This window comes from Neovison vison, chromosome 1 (assembly GCF_020171115.1).
Source record: "Neovison vison isolate M4711 chromosome 1, ASM_NN_V1, whole genome shotgun sequence".
NCBI lineage: Eukaryota > Metazoa > Chordata > Mammalia > Carnivora > Mustelidae > Neogale > Neogale vison.
This window is the reverse complement of record NC_058091.1, coordinates 79,725,289-79,752,209: the sequence shown is the minus strand read 5'-3', so window position 1 is coordinate 79,752,209 and position 26,921 is coordinate 79,725,289. Positions and strand designations below refer to the sequence as shown.

The window sequence follows — 26,921 nt, the reverse complement described above, 5'->3', positions numbered from 1 at the left end:
TTGGACAGAATACATGTCATCTGGGGGAAGTACCTACTCAAGGTCCTAAGAAGACTATCTCAGAGATTCTGAGCCAATAAGAAGCCCATTAGAATCAATGAGTCCACACCCTGTCTGCAAAGAGAGATTTAGATTTTTCTTGCTATAGTTACCTTGCTGCTCATCCCAGGAAATGAAACACTTGGGATATGGCAGAATAAGTAGTTGGTATGAGTGGGAGTAAATAATACCAAACACACATGTATGTTTGTCATAACTCTTTAAGCTCTTGCACCATTCTTGATAACTTAAAAATTGCTGACCGCTTCCATTTAGAATATTATTGTCCATAGGTACCACAAACAAAAACACATAAGAAAGTATATTTTACTTCCAAGAAGATGGCATTTACCAGTAAAGGAGGGCTAAAAGTCTTCATCACAGGTAAGTGGTAGTGAAATAAATTTTGATAAGGTTGTGTATCACTTAATTTGTGTCCTTTTGACTCAAAGAGATATTCTATTCCCTCAAAAATTAAGTGGTAATGGGAACTCTGTTCTACTAAGTCCATAAGGCCCAGGCTTGAAATTGTTGCTTCACTATTCTTAGTATGCTGGGTTCAAACATTTCCAAGATGACTTACTACCATACATGAATTTTAGCAAATGGGAAAAAGGAACAAGGTGAAGTGAAGGGCACTCCTTATAGGAAGGAGCCAGAAGTTGCACACATCACTTCCACTACATCTTCATGGCCACACATTAGACATACTTAGTTGTATATGGAATCTGAGAAATCTGGTCTTTATTGTGGATATCCATGAACCTGGCTGAAACATTATGCTCCTGAAACTAAGAGAGAGAATTAGAAACAAACAAAAAAAGCACTAAACAAAACATGTATGCTGTATAATTAGAGCATCTGGCATAAGCATTTAAAACAGAAGGCCAGGGATACAAATAAGAAGGCCAGGCCCGCTCATGAGAGGAAATAAGAAGAAAATTCAGAAGGTTATTTACACACGTAGAGAGCAGGGTAATGGGATGACCAGTCTGTTGTTTTCATTAGAAAACAACCAAAATAAACTCTGATAATCCAAGTGGAAAGGGATTTATTATAAAGTATTGGGTAGTTCGCAGAACCACAAAGAGGCTAGAGAAAATGGTGGGTGTCCAGAGAGGCTGGGTAGCTTCGTATACAACAAAGAGTACCAACAGGACCAGTGTAGTGATACCGCCAGTACCTGTGTCTGTGCCAGACACAGGCTACTAGGCTGCTGGATTCTCACCTCTACGATCACCGTATGTCAAAAACCTTCTGCCATCTGTATTTCTCTATATTCCTCTAGTTTTCTCTATATCTGCCTTGATATCTTTCTATATTCCTCAGTGTACAGTTGACTGAACATCTGAATACACTGTGCGCCTGATCCTGCTTTACATGCCAGGGCACTGAGAATTTTCAGCCTCCTTTCAGCATCTTCAATGTGTTTGAGTGTAATTCATCACATGTACTGCACATAGAAACACATTCATGTATTTTTTTTTCTATTGAGAATGCTAGTCTGTGTAATATTTTATTTTCCTAGTGCAATGCTGAGTTGACCTGATCCAATTCAGGGACCTCCCACCTACCAATTCTTATTATGTTGCCTGTGGAAAGCATATGAAATTGGGAATTTATTCCTTGTTTGAATCGATGGCCACAGCAAGTAGAATTTAGTTCCATCCTGCCTTCTCTCTGGGTATTTCCAGTGTCTGCCAACAGACCAGAGTCATACTTGTACATCTTCATACAGATGTTGGAGACCAGTCCTAACTGTCCTTAGGTTCAAAGACTCAGGTTATGAACAAGGACTCCTAATATATATTTTTTTAAATAGAACTCCTCTGGGCACCTGGGTGGCTCAGTGGGTTAAGGCCTCTGCCTTTGGCTCAGGTCATAATCTCAGGGTCCTGGAATCAAGCCCCACATTGGGCTCTCTGCTCAGCAGGGAGCCTGCTTCCCCCTCTCTTTCTCTGCCTGCCTCTCTGCCTACTTGTGATCTCTGCTTGCCAAATAAATAAATAAAATCTTTAAAAAAGGAAAAAAAGCTAGATCTCCTCTGAGCAAGTTACAGTAGTCTACTTGTTTAAGACAAGGTAACACAGAAGAAGCAAAGCCACCAAAGCTTTACTGAATACCCACTTCATCACATAGACCACACACACACAACATGCACATATACTGAAAAGCCAGTAAATCAGAATTTTCCTTCTATCAGTTCAAAACTTTAGTGATCATTTTACGAGAAAGGAATTATTATACCTGCTGATTTTTTAATGGAAAAAATTTTTTCACAATTCAATAGTAAATATCATTGAATGTACCATTTAAGATATACACAAAATTGCAATAAATGCATGATTTACATTTCCCTTAGTATTCATTATATAAAAGCAAATGCAATTTTTTGCAAAAGCAATTTAACAGGAAAATCTACAAATTTTTCTTCAATAAAACCCTAAATTACTTATCTCAGAATATGTCAGATAAGATTTAAAATTTATTAAAAAATTGACCAAAACAATTTTTTCAAATAATTTTATATGTTAGAGCACACAACAATATAAAGATAACATTATGAGTAGTAAAAATCATCTAAATGTTAATTTAAAACCATTTGAGACACATCATGAAACAGACACAGAAATAATAGCTTGGGCAAATGCTTACTTCTAGAATTAGTCTGTCAAATCCCCTACAGGGAATGATGACTTAAGCCAGAATGAAGGAAAAATCAGTGAAGTAGAAAAATGGAGTTGAGCCATTCGACCAGCTGACAGTGTTATGATTAAATTTGACATACAGTAATCTAGAAATCAAAACTGCAAACTAGTTAGCACCAAAACAAATCTTATAACTTTAGAAAGATCAACCTTGAAGACAAGTAAAGTCAAGTGTAGATAGATTGAACATATACACTGGAAAGAATAAAAGGTGTTTCAACTTAAAAGGAAAAAAGTGGTTTCTTTCAGTAAAAGTTAAGATGCTGAACAAAACTATAGAATAACCCATATGTGTGTTATTGTGCTTGTGTGTATTTCCTGTAGATCTTGACTCAGCTGGGAAACTGGTAAAGAAAAGTGAAATAGAATAATGAGTTCTAGGAAATGAAAACAACAACAGCAATAGCAGCAACAAAAACAAAAGACCATAAAAGAATAAGAGCTTATTTTGAGGTCAGAATGAAAAAAAAAAGTTAAAATTATAAATAGTTAATAAACAACAATTGAAATATTAAGGTATCTCCTAGTGAAGTTAAATTCATTTTCTTTAAGAATAAGGGATCAGAGCACCATGAGACTATGACCTCATGGTCTCAGGGTCCTGGGATCAACCCCCGCCTCAGGCTCTCTGTTCAGCGGGGAACCAGGTTCCTCCTCTGTCTGCCTGCCTCTCTGACTACTTGTAATCTCTGTCTATTAAATAAATAAGTAAAATCTAAAAAAAAAAAAAAAAGAATAAGGGAAGAAAGAAATGAAACTATTTTAAGTTGGAGTGGAAAATTAAGTTACTGAGGGTAGCAAATGGGATTAGGTGATGGATTACTACTTGCATTACCTTTGGGGAAAAGGATATTAAAGTCATATCATTGATGCAGTTTTGTATTTGTGGTGCATAAGAGGAGTTGAAATAATGTCTAATGAGGTAGAAGTATGTTTACCAAAATATTCTACGTCATTTATGAACAAACTATCACAATACCTGAGGCACTTTCCTAAAACATCATGCTGCTTAACTATTAAGTGAGGAGGGATGTGGTATAGAGAAAGAAGTTTCTGAACAGAAAGCTAAAATTATAAATATCTTAATTTACTTTCAACAAGCATGTGGTATAAAATCTAAAAGAGTAAAAATCCAATAATCATCTTTCCTCAAGGTTTTGTTGTTACCAATTGAAATAAAGTATGCAAAGCAGTAAAACACTGATCTTGGAATATGAAAAGTACCTTATAAATGTAACAATGACCACAACAACAAAACAAACAAGAGTGACAACAACAATAATAGTACCAGAAACTTGGAAAATGACAATCAATATGATATAATGACCAAGGAACCTAGGAAATGGATTTATGCTCCTGCCCTATATTACATATTCCAGCAGATAATTCTCTTAGCTCCCACATACCTTAGACCTGCATTTTTCAAATGAGCATAGTTTAGTAGCTATTCTTGCCCTATTCTGCTTCTCTACACTGAAAAAAAGCCCTAGCTGCAGAAACAGAGAGCCACTCTTCATCAGTGAAAATTTACTATATTTATTATGTTGGATACTTTGAGATGCAAGCGAGCAAATCTCACACAGACAACCACAGATAGTGCAGGTTTTTAAAGGATGCATAAGGAAAAGACTATGATAGATATCCAAATATGCACATAGTTTGGAAGCTAGCAGATATGTAGTACAGTTTATTCAGAATGTATCTATCAGGAATACTAAGGCTCTATCATGTTAAGCTGATGGGACTTTTAGATTGGTTGCACAAAATAGAGCTCACCATATTGGGTAAGTGCATTAAGTACACATACCGTTATATTGTGGTCTCACTGCCAATCTCTGCCATGAAGAACTTCTCCTGGGGGTAGAGCCATTTGGTTATTACCAGCAGATTGAATTGGGCCTTGACAATTACCTTTACAAACTCTTCCTCTCTCAGGTCTGGAACCAAACTCAGTTTTGTTTTGTTTTGTTTTGTTTTTCCCCAGGATGAGAGTGACTGCACAAAGATATTACAACCAGTAATATCTTTCCCCACCACAGTTCTAGACGAAGAATAAGTGCAAAGTTTATAGTCAAATGGGATTCTAGTATTTTTAAATCAATTATTCAAACAACATAGGTAAAACCCTAAAGAGTATACTTTCCAAATATCACATTGGATAATGTAGACTGAGGCTAAATTAAAGCTTCACACTCACAGCCAGAATCTACTCTGAGTTTATAAACCCAAAAAGCTGCATAGCAATCATCATGGGATTACATCTTGGATATTAGTAAATAGTGCTAATGAAATTCATGTGGTCCCTTGAGGAAACCATGTTCTCTCTTACCCATAGGCATTCCTATATTCTTCCTCTACCTGCAATGCACTCTCCCCCCAGTTCACCTGTCAAATCTTTCTTCATCCCTCAATATGTTGTGAGATTTCTCTATTTTTCCAATAAATATAGGTGTTTACTGGCCAGGGTGACATCATATACATTCACCTAATTAATTAAACTGATTACTTGTCCTCTCTCCGATATCATTGATGTCAGGAATCTAGACTTTTAATCTTTTTATACCTCTGCAACCACCACAATGGATAGTCCAGAGTAGATGTCTAAGAAGGAAGTGTTTGTTGCTTAGGATGTTCTGTGGAATATCTCTATTTTCTGATCCAAAGGGGAGACTAACTGCATGCAGGAAAGGAAATCATCCACATGTATGTGGTACAATCTAATGCCAATAAGTGAGATTAATATTAGACAAAAACATTTATTTACATTTTTAATTTGTTTATTATTTGTTTTTGCATATTTATAATTTTATAGGACTTAAAAAGTATTTTGATTATTGGTCCTCTAATATTTTTAAAGCCCACAAAGGGGCACCTGGGTGGCTCAGATGGTTAAGCAGCTGCCTTAGGCTCAAGTCCATCCTATGTAGAAGCCTCGCATCAGGCTCCCCGCTCAGAGGGGAGCCTGCTTCTCCCTCTTCCTCTGTAGCTCCCCTTGCTTGTGTGTTCTCTCTCTCTCTCATAAATAAATAAGTTTTAAAAAAGTTTAAAGTCGTGCAAATAAGAACTTTGTGCATTTTTTTAAAAATATATTTTATTTATTTATTTATTTACTTATTAATTTGAGAGCGAGAGCACATGAGAGCTACAGCATGAGCAGGGGGAGGGGCAGAAGGGGAAGGAGAAGCAAACTCCCCGCCGAACAGGGAGCCCAACTCCGGACTGGATCCTAGGACCCCAGGATCATGAGCTGAGCCTAAGGATGACACTTAACCAGTGGAGTCACCCAGGCACCTGCTTTGTGCATTTTGATGCAGTTTTCACTGAATTAGTAAGAAAAGGAAATTGAATAGGTCAACTAGTCAATAGGTATCGAGTACTTACATTGTATATGGCATTAGTAAATAGAGAATTACATATGAGTCACAACATAAAAATTTTATGGATATTTAAGTCATCAATATTTGAAATACCATATGACATAAGAGATTAATAATAACATGGTATAGGATGCAATCAGAAAAATTGGTAACCAAAGAAGGCTGAAGAACTTTAAACATAAGAGTCTAATGCTCTTCTTGGAGAAAGAAATGAAAGTCTAATTTGATGCATTTTTATTCTGATAGACACCTATCCCTTAAGCAAAGCAGAAAATATACTATTTTTTTGCAATATATGAGGATTAATTAACTCAATGGGAAGTATGGATCACCTATTAAAAGAGGAAATTTTCCCTTTTCCAAATGGATTTAAATTATACAACTATGCCAAAAGTAATATTTCTTTGGAGACTACACATGCTTAATTTAACAGAACACCAACCAGCTAAAGAATCAATTTGCCTAAAGTATATAGTGATGGTAGTACCGATAATGAAATCCAACAAGATGTCACATCTGCCCTTGACCCAAGAGCCAGTTACGTGAACCTGGATACCATACCCTCCTCCCAGGTACTGTACATCACTGGTCCTTCAGGAGATTTCTTTCCTTTTTAAATTTTTTTTAGATGTTATTTATTTATTGGATAGAGATAGCAAAAGAGAGAAAGAACAAAGAGAGAAGGAGGGAGGAGGGGCAGAGGAAGAGAGAGAGAGAAGCAGACTCCCTGCTGAGGCTGGATTCCCTGGTCCCTGAGATCATGACCTGAACTGAAGGCAGATGCTTAACCAACAGAGCCACCCTGGTGACCCTCCAGGTGATGTCTGAGATTAACTCTTTCAGACTGAATGAATCACAACATATCAGAGGGCACAAATAGATCTCTAGCCAGTGAGCCCCCCTTCTTCTGGGGAAGGTTGTTTTTAGTTGATAACAGTGTCATTTTCCTACAGGGTAGAAAGGGTAAATATTTTTAGCAAAATAACTGATGAAGAAATGTTCCCACAAGGAAGACGATAGGAAGCTGAGGGCCGGCGGCATGCCTCATAAAGACTAGGGACACCTGGGAGAAAAACCTCTCTTGATGGATTAACCTTTAGTTGCCTTTTCCTGTAAACTGGAATTGCAGTCTGAATGAATCTGAACCACAGGAGGTAAAATTCCTCATGCAGCGTTGAGTGTGGTTTCAAATCCAAGTAGTCTGAATTTAGAATTTACTTCTCTAACCACTTTGGACACAACTTTTTCTCTTCAAATTATAAATTATACATTGTAATTTCTCTCTGAAATAGACCTACCTGTTGCCTTTAGGAAAACTTCCTTTGTTGGTGATAGTGGCCTAAAGAAAAAATGCAGTAGGGAAAGGGGATTTTAACAACACTTTCTTCTTACAAGCTCCAGTGCAATGTGGCAAAAGCTTAGAGCCCAGTACTCAGCTGCCAGTACTGAGCACTGGAGTAGGAGGGTAGCATATGTAGATACAGGGATGAGTAAAGAGATCATCTCATTGCTAAGGAAATACTCTCAGGTACACAGGCTCGAGATGGATCAAATCTTTAACCCCAGAAAGCAAGAGGAAAGTCTTCTTTGAAAAAGGAAGAAACCCAACTCCAGATTAAAAAAAAAAAAAAAAAAAAAAGAACACCAGAAATTTTCAAGTATAAAATCAATAGTTTTCAGATCAAACATTTAATTCCAGAAGAGAATTTTGTTTGTTTGTTTTTAAGAAAGTAATAATAGTTTGAAACACAGCTTTAGAGAGGTGGTTTGTGGGTTGGTCTTGAGCTATGTGCATTGATATATCTATCTGTACCAGATCTGATCAAAATGTTACAAAGTGGGGGGTACCTGGGTGGCTCAGTGGGTTAAGCCTTTTCCTGTGGCTTGATCTCAGGGTCCTGGGATCGAGTCCCGCATCGGCCTCTTTGCTTGGCAGGAAGCCTGCTTCCTCCCCTTTCTCTGCCTGCCTTCTGCCTACTTGTGATCTCTCTCTCTCTGTCAAATAAAAAAAAAAAAAATCTTTAAAAAAATGCTACAAAATGGTACTCAATTGTTTATCTACTCAGAAAATTTGAAAAGTTTTAACTAGAGATGAAAAGGAGATTCTGGCCTATGTAATAAAATAAAAATTCAGGCACAGCCACATAGATTTAAAACTGGAATAGAAGAGATAGCCATCATCAGTAGATTAATACATTGTAGCATTCACATGATGAGCAGTAGTTACATCCTGAGTAGTTGCAATGAGAATGAACAAGCTACAGCTACATACAGAACATGGATGAATCTAACAAACATAATATTAAAAGAAAATTAATTAGCCAGACAAAAAAGTACATATTCTATGACTGAATTTATGTAACAACAAACCAGACAGAACTAACATATGGTGTTTAGTCAGGATAGCTCTTAACCTTGGGGGTGGATAAACTTTAGGAGGGTTTGGGGCATAATATTCTGTCTTTTGTCTAGGTTGTAGTTACATGAATGCTCAATTTCTAAAATCCATTGAGTTGTACACTGAAGATTGTGTTGTGTGTGTGTCTTACACATCAATAAAATAAGTTAAAATTTTTGTATAAAATCTTGAACCCACACAAGTCTAGTTCAGCTTAAGTGTGTATCTCTCCCTTCAAGAAGATTTACCAATAAATGGCTTCCTCTTTGGCAAGATTTAAGCTGATAATGGAGGAGAAAAAAACAGACCAAGAGGGAGAAAAATAGATACCACAACAATTAGAAATAAAATTAGCTCTGCGTTTTAATACAATTGGATGCAATTACCTGTGTCCTCAGATACAAAATATTATTTTTTTGTCAGATAACTGATATTTTAAAATGTTAAACTTATATGGGCAGAAAAGATATATCTCATTCAAAATTCTTATTTTTTACTTATCTGTAAATATAGACTCTTTGTAAATGAATTCAGATTCCTCTGAAATATTCTATCCTGTAGTCTTTTCTAACATCAGAAGGAAGTTGACAGTATTATTCACACACTTATTAGACAGGAGCTGGGAAGTAAAAACATAAAATAAATCCCTAGTGAATAAGATTTGAAATACATTTTATATGTTCCTTTTATTTTAAGCTGAAAATATTTCTTCTTATGTCTCCACATTTTGTGACATACTTTGCCCACAGAATGTTGGAGCACAGTATTTATTTTGAGATTGCTAATCAGGCATGCATGCTGTTGTAGTTTATATATCCAATTTGATTTACCCACTCAGGCAAATGTAAAGGCATCAATGCACTTGAGCAAGATTTCTCCCTCTTTAAACATCTTGTGGTCAATAACTTCTTAATCTCATTGCACTGAGGAAAATAGCTCCCTCTAAATAGTTCCTAAGATTAACTCAAGAAGAGGCTGACAAGCAGTTTAAGAAAACCTCTGGACTGGAATTGTGATCAGAAATTCTGACGGAATGAGACAGCTCTTGGGACCAGTTATTCTTTTTCTCTTTGGCTCTGTGAGGTGTCTCATAGTAATCCTGCTTCTGGGCACAAAGTCTCCATTCTTTTCTAAATACTTATAGTTTTCCTTTTTTTCCCCCCCTAGTCTACGTCTCTTACGTTTTTTTCTTCTTAAAGTCTCTGTTCCCTACAAAAGTATAATTTCCTTATATTAGGGTTCTTGATTGCATATAATAAGAGCCAACTAAAAGCAGCTTAATTTGAAGAGGGAGAGGGACATTAAAGATATGCACAGGTAAGAGTCCAAGGACAGACATACAAGTGGTTTTCAAGAAAGGAACCAGGAGTGGGGCACTGGGGTGGCTCAGTCATTAAGCATCTGCCTTCGGCTCAGGTCAGGATTCCAGGGCCTGGGATCCAGGCCCATAGGAACCCTGCTTCTCTCTCTACCACTCCCCCTGCTTGTGTTCCCTCTCTTGTCTCTCTGTCAAGTAAATAAATAAAATCATTAAAAAAAGAAAGAAAGAAAAGAAAAGAAAGAAAGAAAGAAAGGAACCAGGAATAATTTCACTTGAACATTCATCTGTTCTTATGGCATGTTTTCTTCACTCTTCTTCAGAATCCAGTAATATACAGAACCTGCCTCTCTCTTTGTTCTAATTCCATCTCAGAAAAATATCCAGTTGTAAATATGGTCACAGATCAGAGCTTCGCAGTGAAACAAGGCTGCTAAAAACTCTTGTGTGAGGAAGGGTAGGAAATTTTAGGACAGAATTGAGCAGAAATGCCAGGAGTTGCCGATATCAACAGAGAATGACTCTTATGGCTGCAAATCTTTGCTGCATCTTCAGCTTTGAATCTCTTAGTCTACACAATTAATTGATACTTTGTAGTTCAAATTCCAGAGAGAGTGAATGCCATTTCAAAACATTCATTTCTTATAGTCTGCTAGGCAGTGCATCTCTAACCTGTCTATGATTTGACAGCCCTTGTACCAAAGTCTTGAGGCACGGCACATTATTGCTTAGGCATCAGTGGTTGGATTAGAGGCAGATTTCCCCAGCAGACATGGTGGACATTCTAAGACTTGGCATATCCAGTACCATAACAGAGCTGTCTGAGTTATGTCAAAAAGAAATGTCATAAATACATTCTTTTATATAGCGATGTTAACCATGTTCATGCCAAGGACCATTGTTCCTTTGGAGATGTTCTTTGAAGGAGAAAATAAAATTCCATGGACAATTATGTTTGGAGTAAACAGCAAGGTTAATCCTCTTTTTTGGGATTTATAAAATATGTTAGATTATTCAGTGCTTAAAGCACATTTGTACTTTTAGTTAACCCATTTCCCATCCTTGTTGAATGATATAGTACAGAGTTCTTATTTTGCAAATAATGGAACCAATGCTTCAAGTCATATTATGTAGGGAAGAAATGAAGAAACTAATGAAACCCAACTTCAGATAAACTAGGAACCAGAATATTAAAACTTATTCAGGAAATTTTTGTTGTTGTTCTTCCTATCTCTTTTCACTGAATAGCTACTTCAGTCTCCTCTCTCAATAAGCTTGACTCTGTCCTCAATTAGTATATATGGCAAAAGGTTACTCTTTCTTAAAAATTCCCCTTTCAAATACCATTACATACCTAAACTACAGTTTTGTTTTGTTTTTTTTAAATTTCTGATTACATATTTTGAGGAAAGGCATTTGGGGAACAGTGATGGAGGCAAGTATGTAACTGGGTATGTGTCAAATTATTCATATCACTGTTGGGGATCAAATGAAAGAAGGGGACACCTGGGTGGCTCTATCCACTAATTGCTCACTTGGTTGTTTGTCCAACTCTTGCTTCCAGCTCAGGTCATCATCTCAAGGTCATGGGATCAAGCCCCATGTCAGGCTCTGTGCTCAGTGGGGAGTCTGGTTGAATTTTCTCTTTCTCTCTCCAATGCCCCTACCCCTGTTTGTGCTCTAACTCTCAAATAAATAAATAAATCTTAAAAAAGAAAGAAAGAAAGAAAGAAAGAAAGAAAAAAAGAAAGAAAGAAAGAAGGGGATCTAAATCTCAGCCAAAAAGGAGGACTATTAGTTCTCTGTCCAGGAAATTGGGATAAAGTGTATTCTACATTATAGAAAACTTACCGTGGAACCAGAGTCAGTTAACATTAACAAAGAATGTTTATGAAATAGGTCTAAATACTCTATGTATCTAAATCTACAAGGTAATATAAATGTTATTCCTATTTTCCAAATTAGGAAACTGAGGCACAGAAAGTATAAGTAAACCACCTAACAACACTCAACCTATAATTTATAGAGCCAGAATTCAACTAACACACCTGACACTAGGCTTTATGAATATAAACAGATTTTTTTGTTTTTATATTAAAGATGTGAAGTAAAAAAAAAAGTAAAATTGCATTATTCATCTTTGAACTTAATAATAAATCTATTAAAATTTTTATCATGTTATGGCCAGCATTTATTTTTATACAAATAATTCATATATAAGAGTATCTCAAAGGATGTTTTGTTTTTCTTTTTTCTGACTATAGACAACATGTAGTCAAATCTTTCTCACCTGATTGTCTTCAGTTTGACTTAGTTTTTTCCCAAAAAGTTTCAACCTAATATTTGAGTATCTCAGTTATTTGGGGGATTCAAAAAGGATACGTTTATATTCATTGTTAAGTGTGAATAGCAAGACTAAATTTATAGCTCATCAGGTATCTTTTACTGTGTGTTGAGGACAGCGTTACATATTAAAGAGAAGGCTTCCTTTATTGTTGAACTTGCTGTCACTTGGTGGGCTTTGATTAGTCACAAGCATAAATAATTTATCTCATTTTACTTGCCAAGTATATCAAATTATCTTTATAAAAGCTAATTAAGTATATCTTAGGTGTTAGTTCCATTTGTACTTTCACCTTCCTTTTCTAAAGAAACTCAGTACTATTTTAAGTTTAGCAGAGCTTAAGAAGCCAGGGTAAAACAAAAAGGTAATTCCCCTGAGAAGCTAAAAAAATGACACTGCATTGAGTACAGAAAGAAGTTGGCTGTTTACAGAACATTTGGTCTGATTTCTAGGGAGCTGGGCTAATCCCATGTAGGGGTTATGCATTTTATATCCTTTAATAAACAAATACACTTGAAAATAAACCTATTTTAGCAAAGTTCACAGAGCTGTCCCATCCCATTTTAAATTTGTGAAATGGGATAAAGATGCTATTAATTGCATACCTGGCATATTAAATATTTAAAATATTTCTCATAATTTAAAGATTCATATAAAATAGTAACTTGAAAAACTGCTGGGGGGCGTGGAAACAGTGCTCTCAGGGTTTTTCATTTGTTTGCTTTTATTTTTTGCACCAACAAGAACAGAATGCTCTGTCTTAATACAAGGTTAATGTATTTGCGTCTTTGGCATTATTAAAAAAAATCCTAATCTTGGAATAATTATTCCTTCTTATGTAAACATGTATTATTTTAATGTAAATTTTGGATGGGTGCTGTAGCAGAGAAAAGAGTCATCTGTCAAAAATCCAACCAGGGCGCCTGGATGGCTCAGTGGGTTAAAGCCTCTGCCTTCAGCTCAGGTCCTGCTTCTCTCTCTGCCTGCTTCTCTGCCTATGTGTGATCTCTGTCTGTCAAATAAATAAATAAAATCTTAAAAAAAAAAAAAAATCCAAGTTCCTTGTTACTTGAGTATAGACCTTTTTCTGTAGGTAATTTCCCAGAAAGGGACTACATCTCCCATACCTCATTGCAGTTAGATGTAGACATGTGATTGAGCCTAGGGCAATGGAATGTAAGCAGCATTTGTGCACACCACTTGTAGATCTGACCCATAAAAATTTCCTCCAAATTATGTACTTCCATTCCCTTTCCTTTTCCACTAGCCACAGGTCAGTTCCCAAGGAACATTAGAAACACTGTGTTGAAAATGGCACTATCCATTACTCTGGAATACTGAAAAACTGCATGGAGCAAAGCCCTTTCTCATTCCAGCTCTGCCCGCAGTACTGCATTAGAATGTAATATATTCAAGAAACAGAACTGTACTGGGAGTCTGTTTTACTAGTTAACATTACACTAACAAATCCAGAAGCAACAATTGGAAAAGTGCTCAAAAATACATTATTCTTTAATGTGCGATTTATTAAAGTTCTTTTTTCTTCAAGCATTTACTACATTTTCTAATAATTATTTATAAAATATAATTGAGAAACATTAATGTATGATTTCATGTAGTATATATATAAGATATATATGGTTCAATGTTCAACACAAGTACATAAATAATATTACCTATAGTTCCCTGTCTGCTAGCAGTTTACTGTGCTTGAGGATAAAATAAAGCTATAAATTAATTATAATTTAATACAGTATATGATAAGTGAATTTAAACTGTGTCAGATGTGGTCAAAAAAGCATTCAATGCTTGGTTTAAATTCTGTGTGGACAGATTTTCTAATTTTGATACAAATATCTGTCTAATGAGAGAAACACATTGTTGGCTAAGTAAGTTACAGGAAGGAACAACATTTCTTATGGTTGGTCTCCTTAATGTTAACCACAGATAATCATTCTAGCCCTCTCCCTTAATATTTTAGAGGGAAAAAGATCTAAGACTGTTATATATCATTACAATTAAGGGAAGAAGCTATGCAGTTCCTGAATGACACAGTTGGTTAAGATTCCGACTCTCATATTTGTCTCTGGTGGTGATCTCAGGGTTATGAGATGGAACCGTGCATGGGACTCCACATTCAGTGGGGAGTCTGCTTGGGTTTCTCTTCCCCTTTCCCTACACTCTCTTTGTCTCTGAAAAATAAATAAGTAAATCTTAAAAAATTAAATTAAATTAAATTAAGGGAAGAGGACAGAAAATAAATTTATGGTTAACAGTAAGGGGGCCTTAAGAAATGTTGCGTCATTTGCATCACTTTTTTAGCCAACTATGTGTTTTTCTCCCCAAATCTAAGGGAATTAAAAAAAAAAAAGATAAAGATTAAAGATCCCATGGCAAAAAAGTCTGTGTAGAATTTCATAGACTTTCACAACATAAGTAATATTAGAAAAGGAAAGTGATGACTTTAACTCACTCAGTGTCTTGATCCAAGTCAAAAATCCAGGTATATTTTCTTCTTTCTGTATATTTCAATAAGCAAGGATGAGAGCTCTGTACAGTCATTCCTCTCCTTAAACATCCATTCATTCAATTCATGACAACCCCAAACATTGTATCTTGGGACGCCAACTTGCTTAAGGAAATGTATGGAAATGTACTAAAACCTGAAAAGGTACAGAGAAAGCATTCATTTGTCTTCATAGAGAATGCCAAACTATGTTGCTAGCAATGTATAGTTTAGCCAGAAAATAATTGGCCACAGTAGATGAATAGCTGTTGGGCACGGGAAATTGAAAACGATCAAATTTTAGTAGATGTCTCTACTCAACAAACGAACAAAAATCATAAGCCTCACAAAAAAAGTGTGACACACAAAGAAAATAAAACCACATACTAATACATTAAAAAAAAGAGAGAGAAGAACATAGTCATGTAACTTACTTTTCTGTAAGGAACAGATGAAAATTTCAGCAAACACTTACCTGAGTCCACCAAAAGTTTAGATAAAATTATCTAAAATGGGACCAAAGAGTTATATTAAGTAAACAGGCTGAAGTACAAAAATGTAGAACAAATAAAGAAAAAAATGTAAGAAAACACAAAAGGGAAAAGGAAAATAAAAAATTGGTAAACAGGGTGATGGATATTGATCTGTGATTCTGTGCCTGCTGTGATGAGCACTGGGCGTTACACTTAACTAATGAATCATTGAACACTACATCAAAGACTAATCATCTACTCTCCAGTGGTTAACCGAACATTAAAAAAAAAAAATCTGTACTCCAGATTACAAGGAGTCAGACTTACCTTTGTATACAATTAAACATGAGATGTTGGGAGAAACTATTCCAAATGTCAAAAGAAAAAAAAAAAAAAAAGCCACAACAACACCAAAATAAAAAAAAGAAAGAAAACAATAAGTAGAGATGATTATCATAAAAAGTGGAAGAAAAAACCATAGGGTAATAGGAACAAAATAAAAATAAAATATATTTAAAGAAACTGTCTCAAATTGAAGGATAATGCCTCCATCAGAAAGGATGAATACCCAACTTTTGTAGCAACATGGACGGGACTGGAAGAGATTATGCTGAGTGAAATAAGTCAAGCAGAGAGAGTCAATTATCATATGGTTTCACTTATTTGTGGAGCATAACAAATAGCATGGAGGACAAGGGGTGTTAGAGAGGAGAAGGGAGTTGGGGTAAATTGGAAGGGGAGGTGAATCATGAGAGACTATGGACTCTGAAAAACAATCTGAGGGGTTTGAAGTGGCGGGGGGGGGGTGGGAGGTTGGGGTACCAGGTGGTGGGTATTATAGAGGGCACGGCTTGCATGGAGCACTGGGTGTGGTGAAAAAATAATGGATACTGTTTTTCTAAAAATAAATAAATTGAAAAAATAAAAAAATATTTAAAAAACATTTAAAAAAATAAAAAAAATTGAAGGATAAACTTGGGCTATAAATATTCCTTTATTTCTTCAAGATCAAAGATTTTACTACATTATGTTTAAGGCTCATTTCAAATATAAAATAACTTCTTGCAAGTGTCCCAGAAACAAGAACCAAGAGTCAAAATTCAAGCTAATCTGAGATATTTTTTTTCTGCAACTCTAAACATTAAAAGAAAGTCTACAGAGCACTATGACAAAAACATGGTAATCAAGAGTTTTATGATATACTGGTTTGTCACTGACATATAGCAAGAGAAGATTCCCAGAAGTATAAAAATTCCTAAATTTTAAAGTATTAAGAAAAATAGAGCAATAGTCATCTGTTCCAGGATTAAGTTGAAATTATAAATAAAGAAAGTCAAAACTAAACACATAACAAGATCAGAAGTGAGTAATAAAATCAATTAGACTGCAAATTACATGATAGTAAGCATTGTGTTCTTTTTGCTGAGTGGTTTTCCCTCAGTATGGACATAATGCCTGGCACATAGGAGGTATTCAAAGAAGTGAAAAATATGTTAAACTATTTTAATAATTATAAATATGGCTATAAAATGGAATTCAGACAAATTATTTAAAATCAGTTTTCTGTTCTTAATGTGCAAAAATAATCTATTTATCCAACAGATACTGACGTATCAAACACTAGAAGATGGAGGGAAAAGATAAAGGCATGGGATTATCATAAATCACTTAACAGACTTTATCTGTCTCTAATAATAAAAGAAATATAAGTTTAAAAAGGATTTTATAAACTCATATTGAAGTCAGAAATAGAATTAGGACTATTCCTTTAGGACTACGGAAATTCTATCTCCTATAGATGATAAACACACAAAAAATATATAAACCAAAAAGAACTCTCAAAAGAAAAAAAAAGAAGAAAAGAAAGTTTAATAAGATCCCATGTAACAAAAAATATGAATTAAAATATGAAGTAACTCTGTACAGAATATTCTTACTTTGAAATTAAATCTTATCATGGTATTTCCCTAAAAACTGGTCTCAGATAAAATAATACAGAACATAAAAGTGGAAGAACAAAAAAGATATATCATACAAATACAATAAATTAATTGATCAAGTCAGCTGTATTATTAATATACATAACAATATCAAAGACAAATTGCACCAAGTTAGGGTAAATTTATATTAAGGAATGTGCAAAGTGTGTAAAAGTACAATCTCCAAAGTTCAGAAATCTATGTCCCTTTTCTTATACTTTTTTTCCCCAAATTATTGCCTCTTATTATGCTTACACTACTACTAAGTACTTAAAAGTGTTTCTGTCACAAACATGGTTCTTGTAATAAATGTTGGGGTGGGGGTGCCTGAGTGGCTCAGTCAGTTAAGTGTCTGCCTTCGGCTCAGGTCATGATCCTAGGGTCCTGGGATCAAGCCCCACATCAGGCTCCCTGCCAAAGGGAAACCTGTTTCTCTCTCTTCCCTTGCCATTCCCTCTGCTTGTGCTAGCCCTCTCTCTCTCTCTGTCAAATAAATAAAATCTTAAAAAATAAAATAAAAATAAATAAAGAAACATTGTTGGGTATCCCCCAGATCGCAGAACTGCATTCCAGACTAGGTCCTCATTCCCCCAGATTCTAGAAGTGTTAACAGCATAGCTGATTTCCTCAACACAACCTAGCTCTCAACTGAAAAGATCCACTTTGCCTAAGGTCATGCATCTTCCCTGGTGCATCCAGACTAATGACCAGTTGAAGTGAGGATATAACTATCCTACTATTTCACCTCAACTCAGAACAACACTAAAAGGCTATCACGATCCACAGCCCTACACAAGATCAGCCAACCCTGCTGTTGTAACTGCCTTCCAGCCAGACTTAATCTGCAATACCACTTATTTCATTCTTCAACAGGTACTGAACCTAAGATAACTCTTCAGAAACTTTCTGCACAAAAATCTCCATCTCAGAGTCTGTTTTCCAGGAATCCCAATCCAAAACACTTTTCACAAATGAATAAATGATATAAAATAATGGGAATTGCTCATTAGCTTTGTAAAGCTTCAAAATTGTAACCAAATAAAACATGATTAATGAGGATAAATATAATATTTATAAGAAGATTGGGTGATATTCACTCCTAATAGTATATGGCAGACTATGAAAATTAAAAACAATAATATAAAATACAAATGGAAAATAATGATTCTATTGACTTATTTCTTCATACTTTTTTTTTCAATTTATTGCCCCTTATTATGCTTTCAGCTCCTAATTGTATATTTTTTATTTCTTCTTTGAAGATGTCTATCTATGTGAGGTTAGTTTTTATATACATTTTTTAAATCCATTGTGCAGAGAGACTATGTCTTGTTCAATTTCAGATTTTTGAAATTTTCAAAGTTTCTTTGTCCTGCCAAATAGAATCTCCTAAATATTTCTTGATGCTGAAAAAGAAGCAACAATTTCTATATATGAAAGTGGTCAAAAGACATTTTCAAAGATGCACACTTCATATTATAGAGGGCACAGCTTGCATGGAGCACTGGGTGTGGTGAAAAAATAATGAATACTGTTTTTCTGAAAATAAATAAATTGGGGAAAAAAAAAAGATGCACACTTCAGAAATGTGCCTTCTCTAAATCTATTTGCACTAACAATGTCACTACACAGTTTTATATTACAAAGCTGACATGAGTTCTAAATCTTTAGGGTAACCCATGGCCAGCCACAAACATGTTGGCATTGCTATGCTTTCTTTTATGTGTTTAAACAGATTACTAACCTTTCCTTTCCAGTTCCAATTATCATAAAATAAAAAAGAGGATAACAAAAATAATTCCAAATTGCTTGACCTAAACAAAGGACACAGAAATTCTTGAAATTAAAAGCAAGGATCTTATTCCTGTGAGGACCCACTGTATTATTCTCAGAGCCTCCATGCTATACCTCACAAGGGGGACATGATTCACATTGCATTCAGTTTGTACTCTTTTGTTACTTTGTTTTCTTTACATTATGCAAAAATTCCCCACATCTCTGAATCCATTTTATGTGCTTTATGCAACAATTTGCATGCAAGTGATTTTATGTAAATTGAATGCTATATATTTGAAGAATTATCTATACATGTGTAATGAGGTGAAGAAAAATTGTATTGCATTAGTGTACTATGCTAAGAGTAGCACTTTTACTGTGTATATAGTGAAAGAGATAAAGACAAAAATGGAACTAGGGATAATCATTGCAACTAATTTCTTTTTTGTTTTTAGTCATTGATAATACTAATAGTTAATAAAATGCTGTAGATAATCAATGTAGTCAAATATTGTAGTGTGTTTTTGGGTTAAGTGTTTAGGCTGCACACATATCTACCATCTTCTACACACATATCTATCATCTTCTATGTCAATGGAGGACATGTTCCACATTACATTAAGACTATTCTTCCTGTCTTTCACATGTCCCTTCCCACCTATTCAAGGATTCCAATTCAATGATTATCCACTTTTCTTTTTTTTTTCCAATTTATTTATTTTCAGAAAAACAGTATTCATTATTTTTTCACCACATCCAGTGCTCCACGCAAGCTGTGCCCTCTATAATACCCACCACCTGGTACCCCAACCTCCCACACCCCCCGCCACTTCAAACCCCTCAGATTGTTTTTCAGAGTCCATAGTCTCTCATGGTTCATCTCCCCTTCCAATTTACCCAAAAGCACATACCCTCCCCAATGTCCATAACCCTACCCCCCTTCTCCCAACCCCCCTCCCCCCAGAAAACTATAAAGTACTCATGAAAGAAATTGAGGAAGACACAAAGAAATGGAAAAATGTTCCATGCTCCTGGATAGGAAAATAAATATTGTGAAAATGTCTATGCTACCTAAAGCAATCTACACATTTAATGCAATTCCTATCAAAGTACCATCCATCTTTTTCAAAGAAATGGAACAAATAATTTTAAAATTTATATGGAACCAGAAAAGACCTCGAATAGCCAAAGGGATATTGAAAAACAAAGCCAAAGTTGGTGGCATCACAATTCCGGACTTCAAGCTCTATTACAAAGCTGTCATCATCAAGACAGCATGGTACTGGCACAAAAACAGACACATAGATCAATGGAACAGAATAGAGAGCCCAGAAATAGACCCTCAACTCTATGGTCAACTAATCTTTGACAAAGCAGGAAAGAATGTCCAATGGAAAAAAGACAGCCTCTTCAATAAATGGTGTTGGGAAAATTGGACTGCCACAGGCAGAAAATGAAATTGGACCATTTCCTTACACCACACATGAAAATAGACTCAAAATGGATGAAGGACCTCAATGTGAGAAAGGAATTCATTATCCAAAATCCTTGAGGAGAACACAGGCAGCAACCTCTTCGACCTCAGCCGCAGCAACATCTTCCTAGGAACATCGCCAAAGGCAAGGGAAGCAAGGGCAAAAATGAACTATTAGGTTTTATCAAGATCAAAAGGTTTTGCACAGCAAAGGAAACAGTTAACAAAACCAAAAGATAACTGACCGAATGGGAAAAAATATTTGCAAACAACATATCAGATAAAGGGCTAGTGTCCAAAGTCTATAAAGAACTTAACAAACTCAACACCCAAAGAACAAAGAATCCAATCAAGAAATGGGCATAAGACATGAACAGACATTTCTTCAAAGAAGACATCCAGATGGCCAACATACACATGAAAAAGTGCTCCATATCACTCGGCATCAGGGAAATACAAATCAAAACCACAATGAGATATCACCTCACACCAGTCAGAATGGCTAAAATCAACAAGTCAGGAAATGACAGATGCTGGCGAGGATGCGGAGAAAGGGGAACCCTCCTACACTGTTGGTGGGAATGCAAGCTGGTGCAACCACTCTGGAAAACAGCATGGAGGTTCTTCAAAATGTTGAAAATAGAACTGCCGTATGACCCAGCAATTACACTACTGGGTATTTACCCTAAAGATACAAACGTAGTGATCCAAAGGGGCACGTGCACCCGAATGTTTATAGCAGCAATGTCCACAATAGCCAAACTATGGAAAGAACCTAGATGTCCATCAACAGATGAATGGATCAAGAAGATGTGGTATATTTACACAATGGAATACTATGCAGCCATCAAAAGAAACGAAATCTTGCCATTTGGGACAACATGGATGGAACTAGAGCATATCATGCTTAGCGAAATAAGTCAAGCGGAGAAAGACAACTATCATATGATCTCCCTGATATGAGGAAGTGGTGATGCAACATGGGGGCTTAAGTGGGTAGGAGAAGAATCCATGAAACAAGATGGGAAAGGGAGGGAGACAAACCATAAGTGACTCTTAATCTCATGATTATCCACTTTTCTGTATGTTTCTGAGACCTATACTGTAGGTTGGCAAGTCCCCTCACTTATCTAGTTCTCTTCTCTCTTGCCTGTCTCTCCTCTAAATGTTATATAAGTTTTAAAAAAATGCTTGATTTCCCAGACTTCCTTTTTAATATTGGCTTATTTTGTGACATAGTCCTGACCAATAAGATATAAAAGAATTTCTTCTTCTCCCTTTTTCCTGTCTGGAAGGTGGATATGCCACCTAGAATATAAGGTGCAAATGAGTATGAGGCCACATGCAAGTGCAAAAGGAAACACATCAAGGCTTGTGAATCAGAAGGGTAGAGAAAAATGGAACCGTAGTGACATGACTGAGCTTCTCTAATCCTTACCCCTGGACACATTGTATGAGGAAAAGAAATTTTTACTTCTTTTGGAAATTGTTAGTTGTGTTTCTTTGTTATTTGCAGACAGAAATACTCCTATGAACTTCCTCTCCCTTACTTTCCACATCCCATCCTCAAATCCTTTCAATTTCACTGACTTTCAAGGACAGTATTGTTCTTAATCTTCATGGCAATCTGCATGGTAATCTTCATGGCTTTAGTTCAGTCTATAATTATCATCTGTTTAATTTATTACCCAGCTTCCTGGTGTCCCCATAGGTAATCTCATACACCACCCAATCCATACTTGCATCACTGAAGTTCTTGATTATTTTCAGTAGAAAGCCCAGGTCTCTTATGATGACATTTAAGACCATTAAAATTGCCCCTGTCTGTCTCCAGCTTCATATCATCAACATGTTCCTGTACCGAACACTTTAGTGCACTACCCTAACCTCACATACTTTACTGCCTTTATACATGCTACTTGCTCGGCATGAAAGTCCCTGGTTATCATTCTCCTGTGCCTCATCTTTATTTATTCTTTGAATTAAATTCTATAATTTTCGAATCAGGTAAGTCTTCCTTGATGTTGTACTTTGAAAGGTACTATTACTACATGTTCTACAAACACATTTGTTGTTTAAAATTTATCAGCTAGTTCTTTGGATAAATTATTAACTTATATTTATTCCCATATATACAATGCAATGGCTAGTATAAAGCATGTCCTCAATAACTGTTGGAAAATTGATTGAAGAATAAATGGTAACTTAAATTGATTGAAAATATATAAAATTACCAATTACCTATATCAACAATCTACACTTATGTTCTTCTTATTAACTTCCTGAAGTAATTTGCATCTGTTTTATTTTTCTAGCAATATATTTTTGTAAAAATGTAGAACTCAAGTGTCACTTTGTCTCATATGGCGGAGAAGCAACTAAGGTGCAAAAAAACCCAAAGAAATGGCTTACATATTCTGACAGATTAAAAGATTATAAATGCTTCAAATTTTACTTTTGCATATTTTTGTTACATAAATAGCTTTTTAAATACTAAATACTCAAAATACATTCTTAATTAATGTGTCATAAAAATATTTATTTGTTGCAAATATTACTTGTTAAGAGTTACTTGTTACAGTGCTGCTCTTTTAATAGCACCAATATACAGTTTCTTTTATTTTGGCAATGTCCTTAAGTTTGATTTTCTTCTCATTGATGAAGTTTTCACGAGACTTACTAAGACATGAGGAAAAGACTGAAATAAATAAAATTAGAAATAAATGATGAGACATTATAAATAATATTGCAAAAATGCAAAGAATCAAAAACAATTACTGTGAACAATTATACACCAATAAGTTAGATAGCCTAGGAGAGATGGATAAATTTCTAGAAACATACAATTTACTGAGACTAAACCATGAAGAAATAGAAAATCTGAACAGACTAATAACTAGATTATTGATGGAATCAATAATCAAATACCTCCTAACAAATAAAAGTCAGAATCAGACAACTTCACTGGCGAATTCCATGAAACATTTTAAGGAAGAACTAATGCCAATCTTTTTCAATCTCTTCCAAAATATTAAAGAACAGGAAAGACTCCAATCTCATTTTTGAGGTCAACATTACACTAATACTATGGCCAAATCAGAACACTATAAGAAAATAAAATTGGAGGCCAATATCTCTGATGAATATCGATGTAAAAATTCTGAACAAAATACTAGCAAACTGAATTCAACTAAATTCACCTGAATTCAATTAAAAGGATCATAGCCCTGCAGAAGTATGGTTTATCTCTGTGACTAAAGGGCGGTTCAATATACACACATCTATGCGTATATATCACATGACAAGAATGAAGGATAAAAATCTTAATAGATGTAGAAAAAGCATTTAACAAAATTAAACATCCTTTCATGATGAAACCTCACCACAAATTGGATGCAGCAGAAACACACCTCAACATAATAAATGCCATATTTGACAAACACACAGGTATCAAACTTAATGGTGAAAACTAAAAGCTTTTCCTCAAACATCAAGAAAAAGACAAGGTGCTCACTCTCATCACTGCTATTCATTGAAAGTCCTAGCCCAGAACAACTAGGCAGGAAAAATAAATAAAGGTCTTATAAGTTGGAAAAGAAAAAGTAAAATTATCTCTGCTGTACATGACATAATCTCATATAGTACTCTAAAGACTCCACCAAAAACAAACAAACAAACAAACAAAACCTTGAAAACTAATAAATTCAGTGAAGTGGCAAGATACAAAATTAACAATAAAAAGTCAGTTGTGTTTCTATATGCTAACAACAAACTATCTGAAAATAAAGAAACATACCATTTACAATAGTATCATAAACAATAAAATAGTTAGGAATGCATTTACCTAAAGAGGTAAAAGATCTATACACTAAAAACTATAAGATATTCATGAAAAAAACTGAAGAAGACACCATTAAGTAGCAAGATAACCTGAACTCATGGAGCAGCAGAACTAATATTGTTCAAATGTCCATTTTACCCAAAGCAACCTAAAGATTTAATTCATTTCCTATAAAAAATTTCAAGAACATAGAAGAAAATCCATCCATATCTAGTCAACTAATATTTGACAAGGTAGCTAAGACTATTCAATGGGTAAGAATAGTGTTCATCTCATGCTATTCCCTAGTGTCCCACAGGGATTTAATTTTCAGGTCATAGTTGACACAGAGGCAAGAAATTCAGCAAATGAAAGAGTAAGCAGGGAATAGCATGAAATGAGCACTATTCTGACCAGAATGCTGCCGCACCAGGTGAAGTGAAAGGCTGAGACCTCTGGGGAGCCTAATGGCAGGGAGTTTGCACTTGCATCTGGTTCCCCTCCCAGTATTTTCTATTTGAATTCTAGGTACATGCCTATCATTCTTCTAAATATTACTAGTAAAACATAATGCATAATAATCCAAATAAAACAATGAGTTACCCTTCTTTTTTTTTTTTAAGATTTTATTTATTTATTTGACAGAGAGAGAGAGAGATCACAAGCAGGCAGAGAGGCAGGCAGAGAGAGAGGGAAGCAGGCTCCTCGCTGAGCAGAGAGCCAGATGTGGGGCTCGATCCCAGGACCCTGGGATCGTGACCTGAGCTGAAGGCAGAGGCTTTAACCCACTGAGCCACCCAGGTGCCCCATGAGTTACCCTTCTTAAAAAAAAAAAATACTCAATGGGAAAAAGGACAGTGTCTTTAATAAATTTTGCTAGAAAAACTGCCTATTTACATTTAAAAGAACAAAACTGATCCCTTATCTTACACTACTAAAAAAAGTAGTTCAAAATGGATTAAAGGTTTAAATGTAAAATTTGAAATATTTCTGCACAGAAAGCAACAATAACACCAAAATAATCAATACAATGAAAATGCAATCACTGAACGGGAGAAAATATTTGCACGTCTTATATGGAGTTAATAACCAAAATTCAAGGGCAAACCCCCCTCCCAAATGAACAAGCTTTAAAAATAGAGGAGCCAAAGGGTGTCTAGGTGGTTCAGTGGGTTAAAGACTCTGCCTTTGGCTCAGGTCATGATCTCAGGATCCTGGAATCTAGCTCCACTTTGGGCTCTCTGCTCAGTGGGGAGCCTGCTTCCCTCTCACTCTCTGCCTGCCACTCTGCCTGCTTGTGATCTCTGTCTGTCAAATAAATAAATAAAACACTCTTTAAAAAAATAGAGGACTCTGAAAAACAGTCTGAGGGGTTTGAAGTGGCGGGGGGGTGGGAGGTTGGGGTACCAGGTGGTGGGTATTATAGAGGGCACGGCTTGCATGGAGCACTGGGTGTGGTGAAAAAATAATGAATACTGTTTTCTGAAAATAAATAAATTGGAAAAAAAAATAGAGGAGCCAAGTACACATTTTTTTTTCAAAAAAGACAGACAATAGGCCTGAAAAAGTGCTGAACATCATTAATCATTAGAGAAATGCCAACAAGAACCAGAGTGAAATATCACTTCACACCTCTTAGAGTGTCCATTACAAAGAAATGAAAGAGAACATGTGGAGAAAAGGAAAACATTGTGCACTGCGATAGAAAATCAAATTGGTAGAGCCACATAAGAAAAGTAATATAGAAATGCCTTTAAAAACTAGAATGAGAAAAAAAAAAAAAACTAGAATGAGAACTACCATGTGATCCAGCAATCTCACTTCTGGCTATATCTCTGAAGGAAATGAAATGGGATCTTGAAGGTATCTGCACTCCCATAATCACTGAAGTATTATTCAAAATAGCCAAGACATGGAAACAACCCAAAAACGTAAGCGTGGAATCTAAAAAAGTTGAACTCAAGGAAACTGAGAGTAGGTTGGTGGTTAAAGAAGGTTTGGATGGGGAAAATGAAGAGATGTTGGTCAAAGGGTACATAGTCTTAGTAATAAAATGAATAAGTTCTGGGAATCTAATGCTTAGCAAGGCAACTATAATTAACTATGGTTATCAATACTGTATTGTATACTTTAGAATTGGCTAAGAGAGTAGACCTTAAATGTTCTCACTAAAAAGAAAAAAAAAAGAAGTTAGGTTATGTATTAACTGGCCTTATCATGATGTTCATTTGATAATATTAATGTACATTAATCATGGTTTTTTTTAAGATTTTATTTATTTATTTCCCAGAGAGAGAGAGCACACAAACAGGGAGCAACAGGGGGAGAAGGAGAAGCAGGCTGTCCTCTGAGCAGGAGCCCACTGTAGGGTCCCAGGACCCTGGGATCATGACCTAAGCCAAAGGCAGACATTTAACTGACTGAGCCACCCAGGTACCCCCAAATCATGTTGTACACCTTAAATTTACAAAATGATGTTATTTGTCAAGTATATCTCAATAAATCTGGAGAAAAGCCTTATATAATAGTACAATCTAATGCAAAATATTAGATTAACATGGTCTGAAAAAAACTAGTAATAACATACATTTTCACTTAAAAAGTTAAGGAACTGTGAGCATATTAATACCTATGGTTTCTTTCATTGTTTTTTTGAAACTTTAAATGGTTCTTCCACAATGGTCCTAGCGAATGTTCTCCAGACACTGA

At 35.4% G+C, this 26,921-nt stretch overlaps 1 pseudogene; it reads left to right on the top strand.

The window, feature by feature from the left end:
- Positions 1-380: 380 nt before the first annotated feature.
- The window catches only part of LOC122900539, a 141,391-nt pseudogene continuing 114,850 nt past the window's right edge, over positions 381-26,921 (top strand).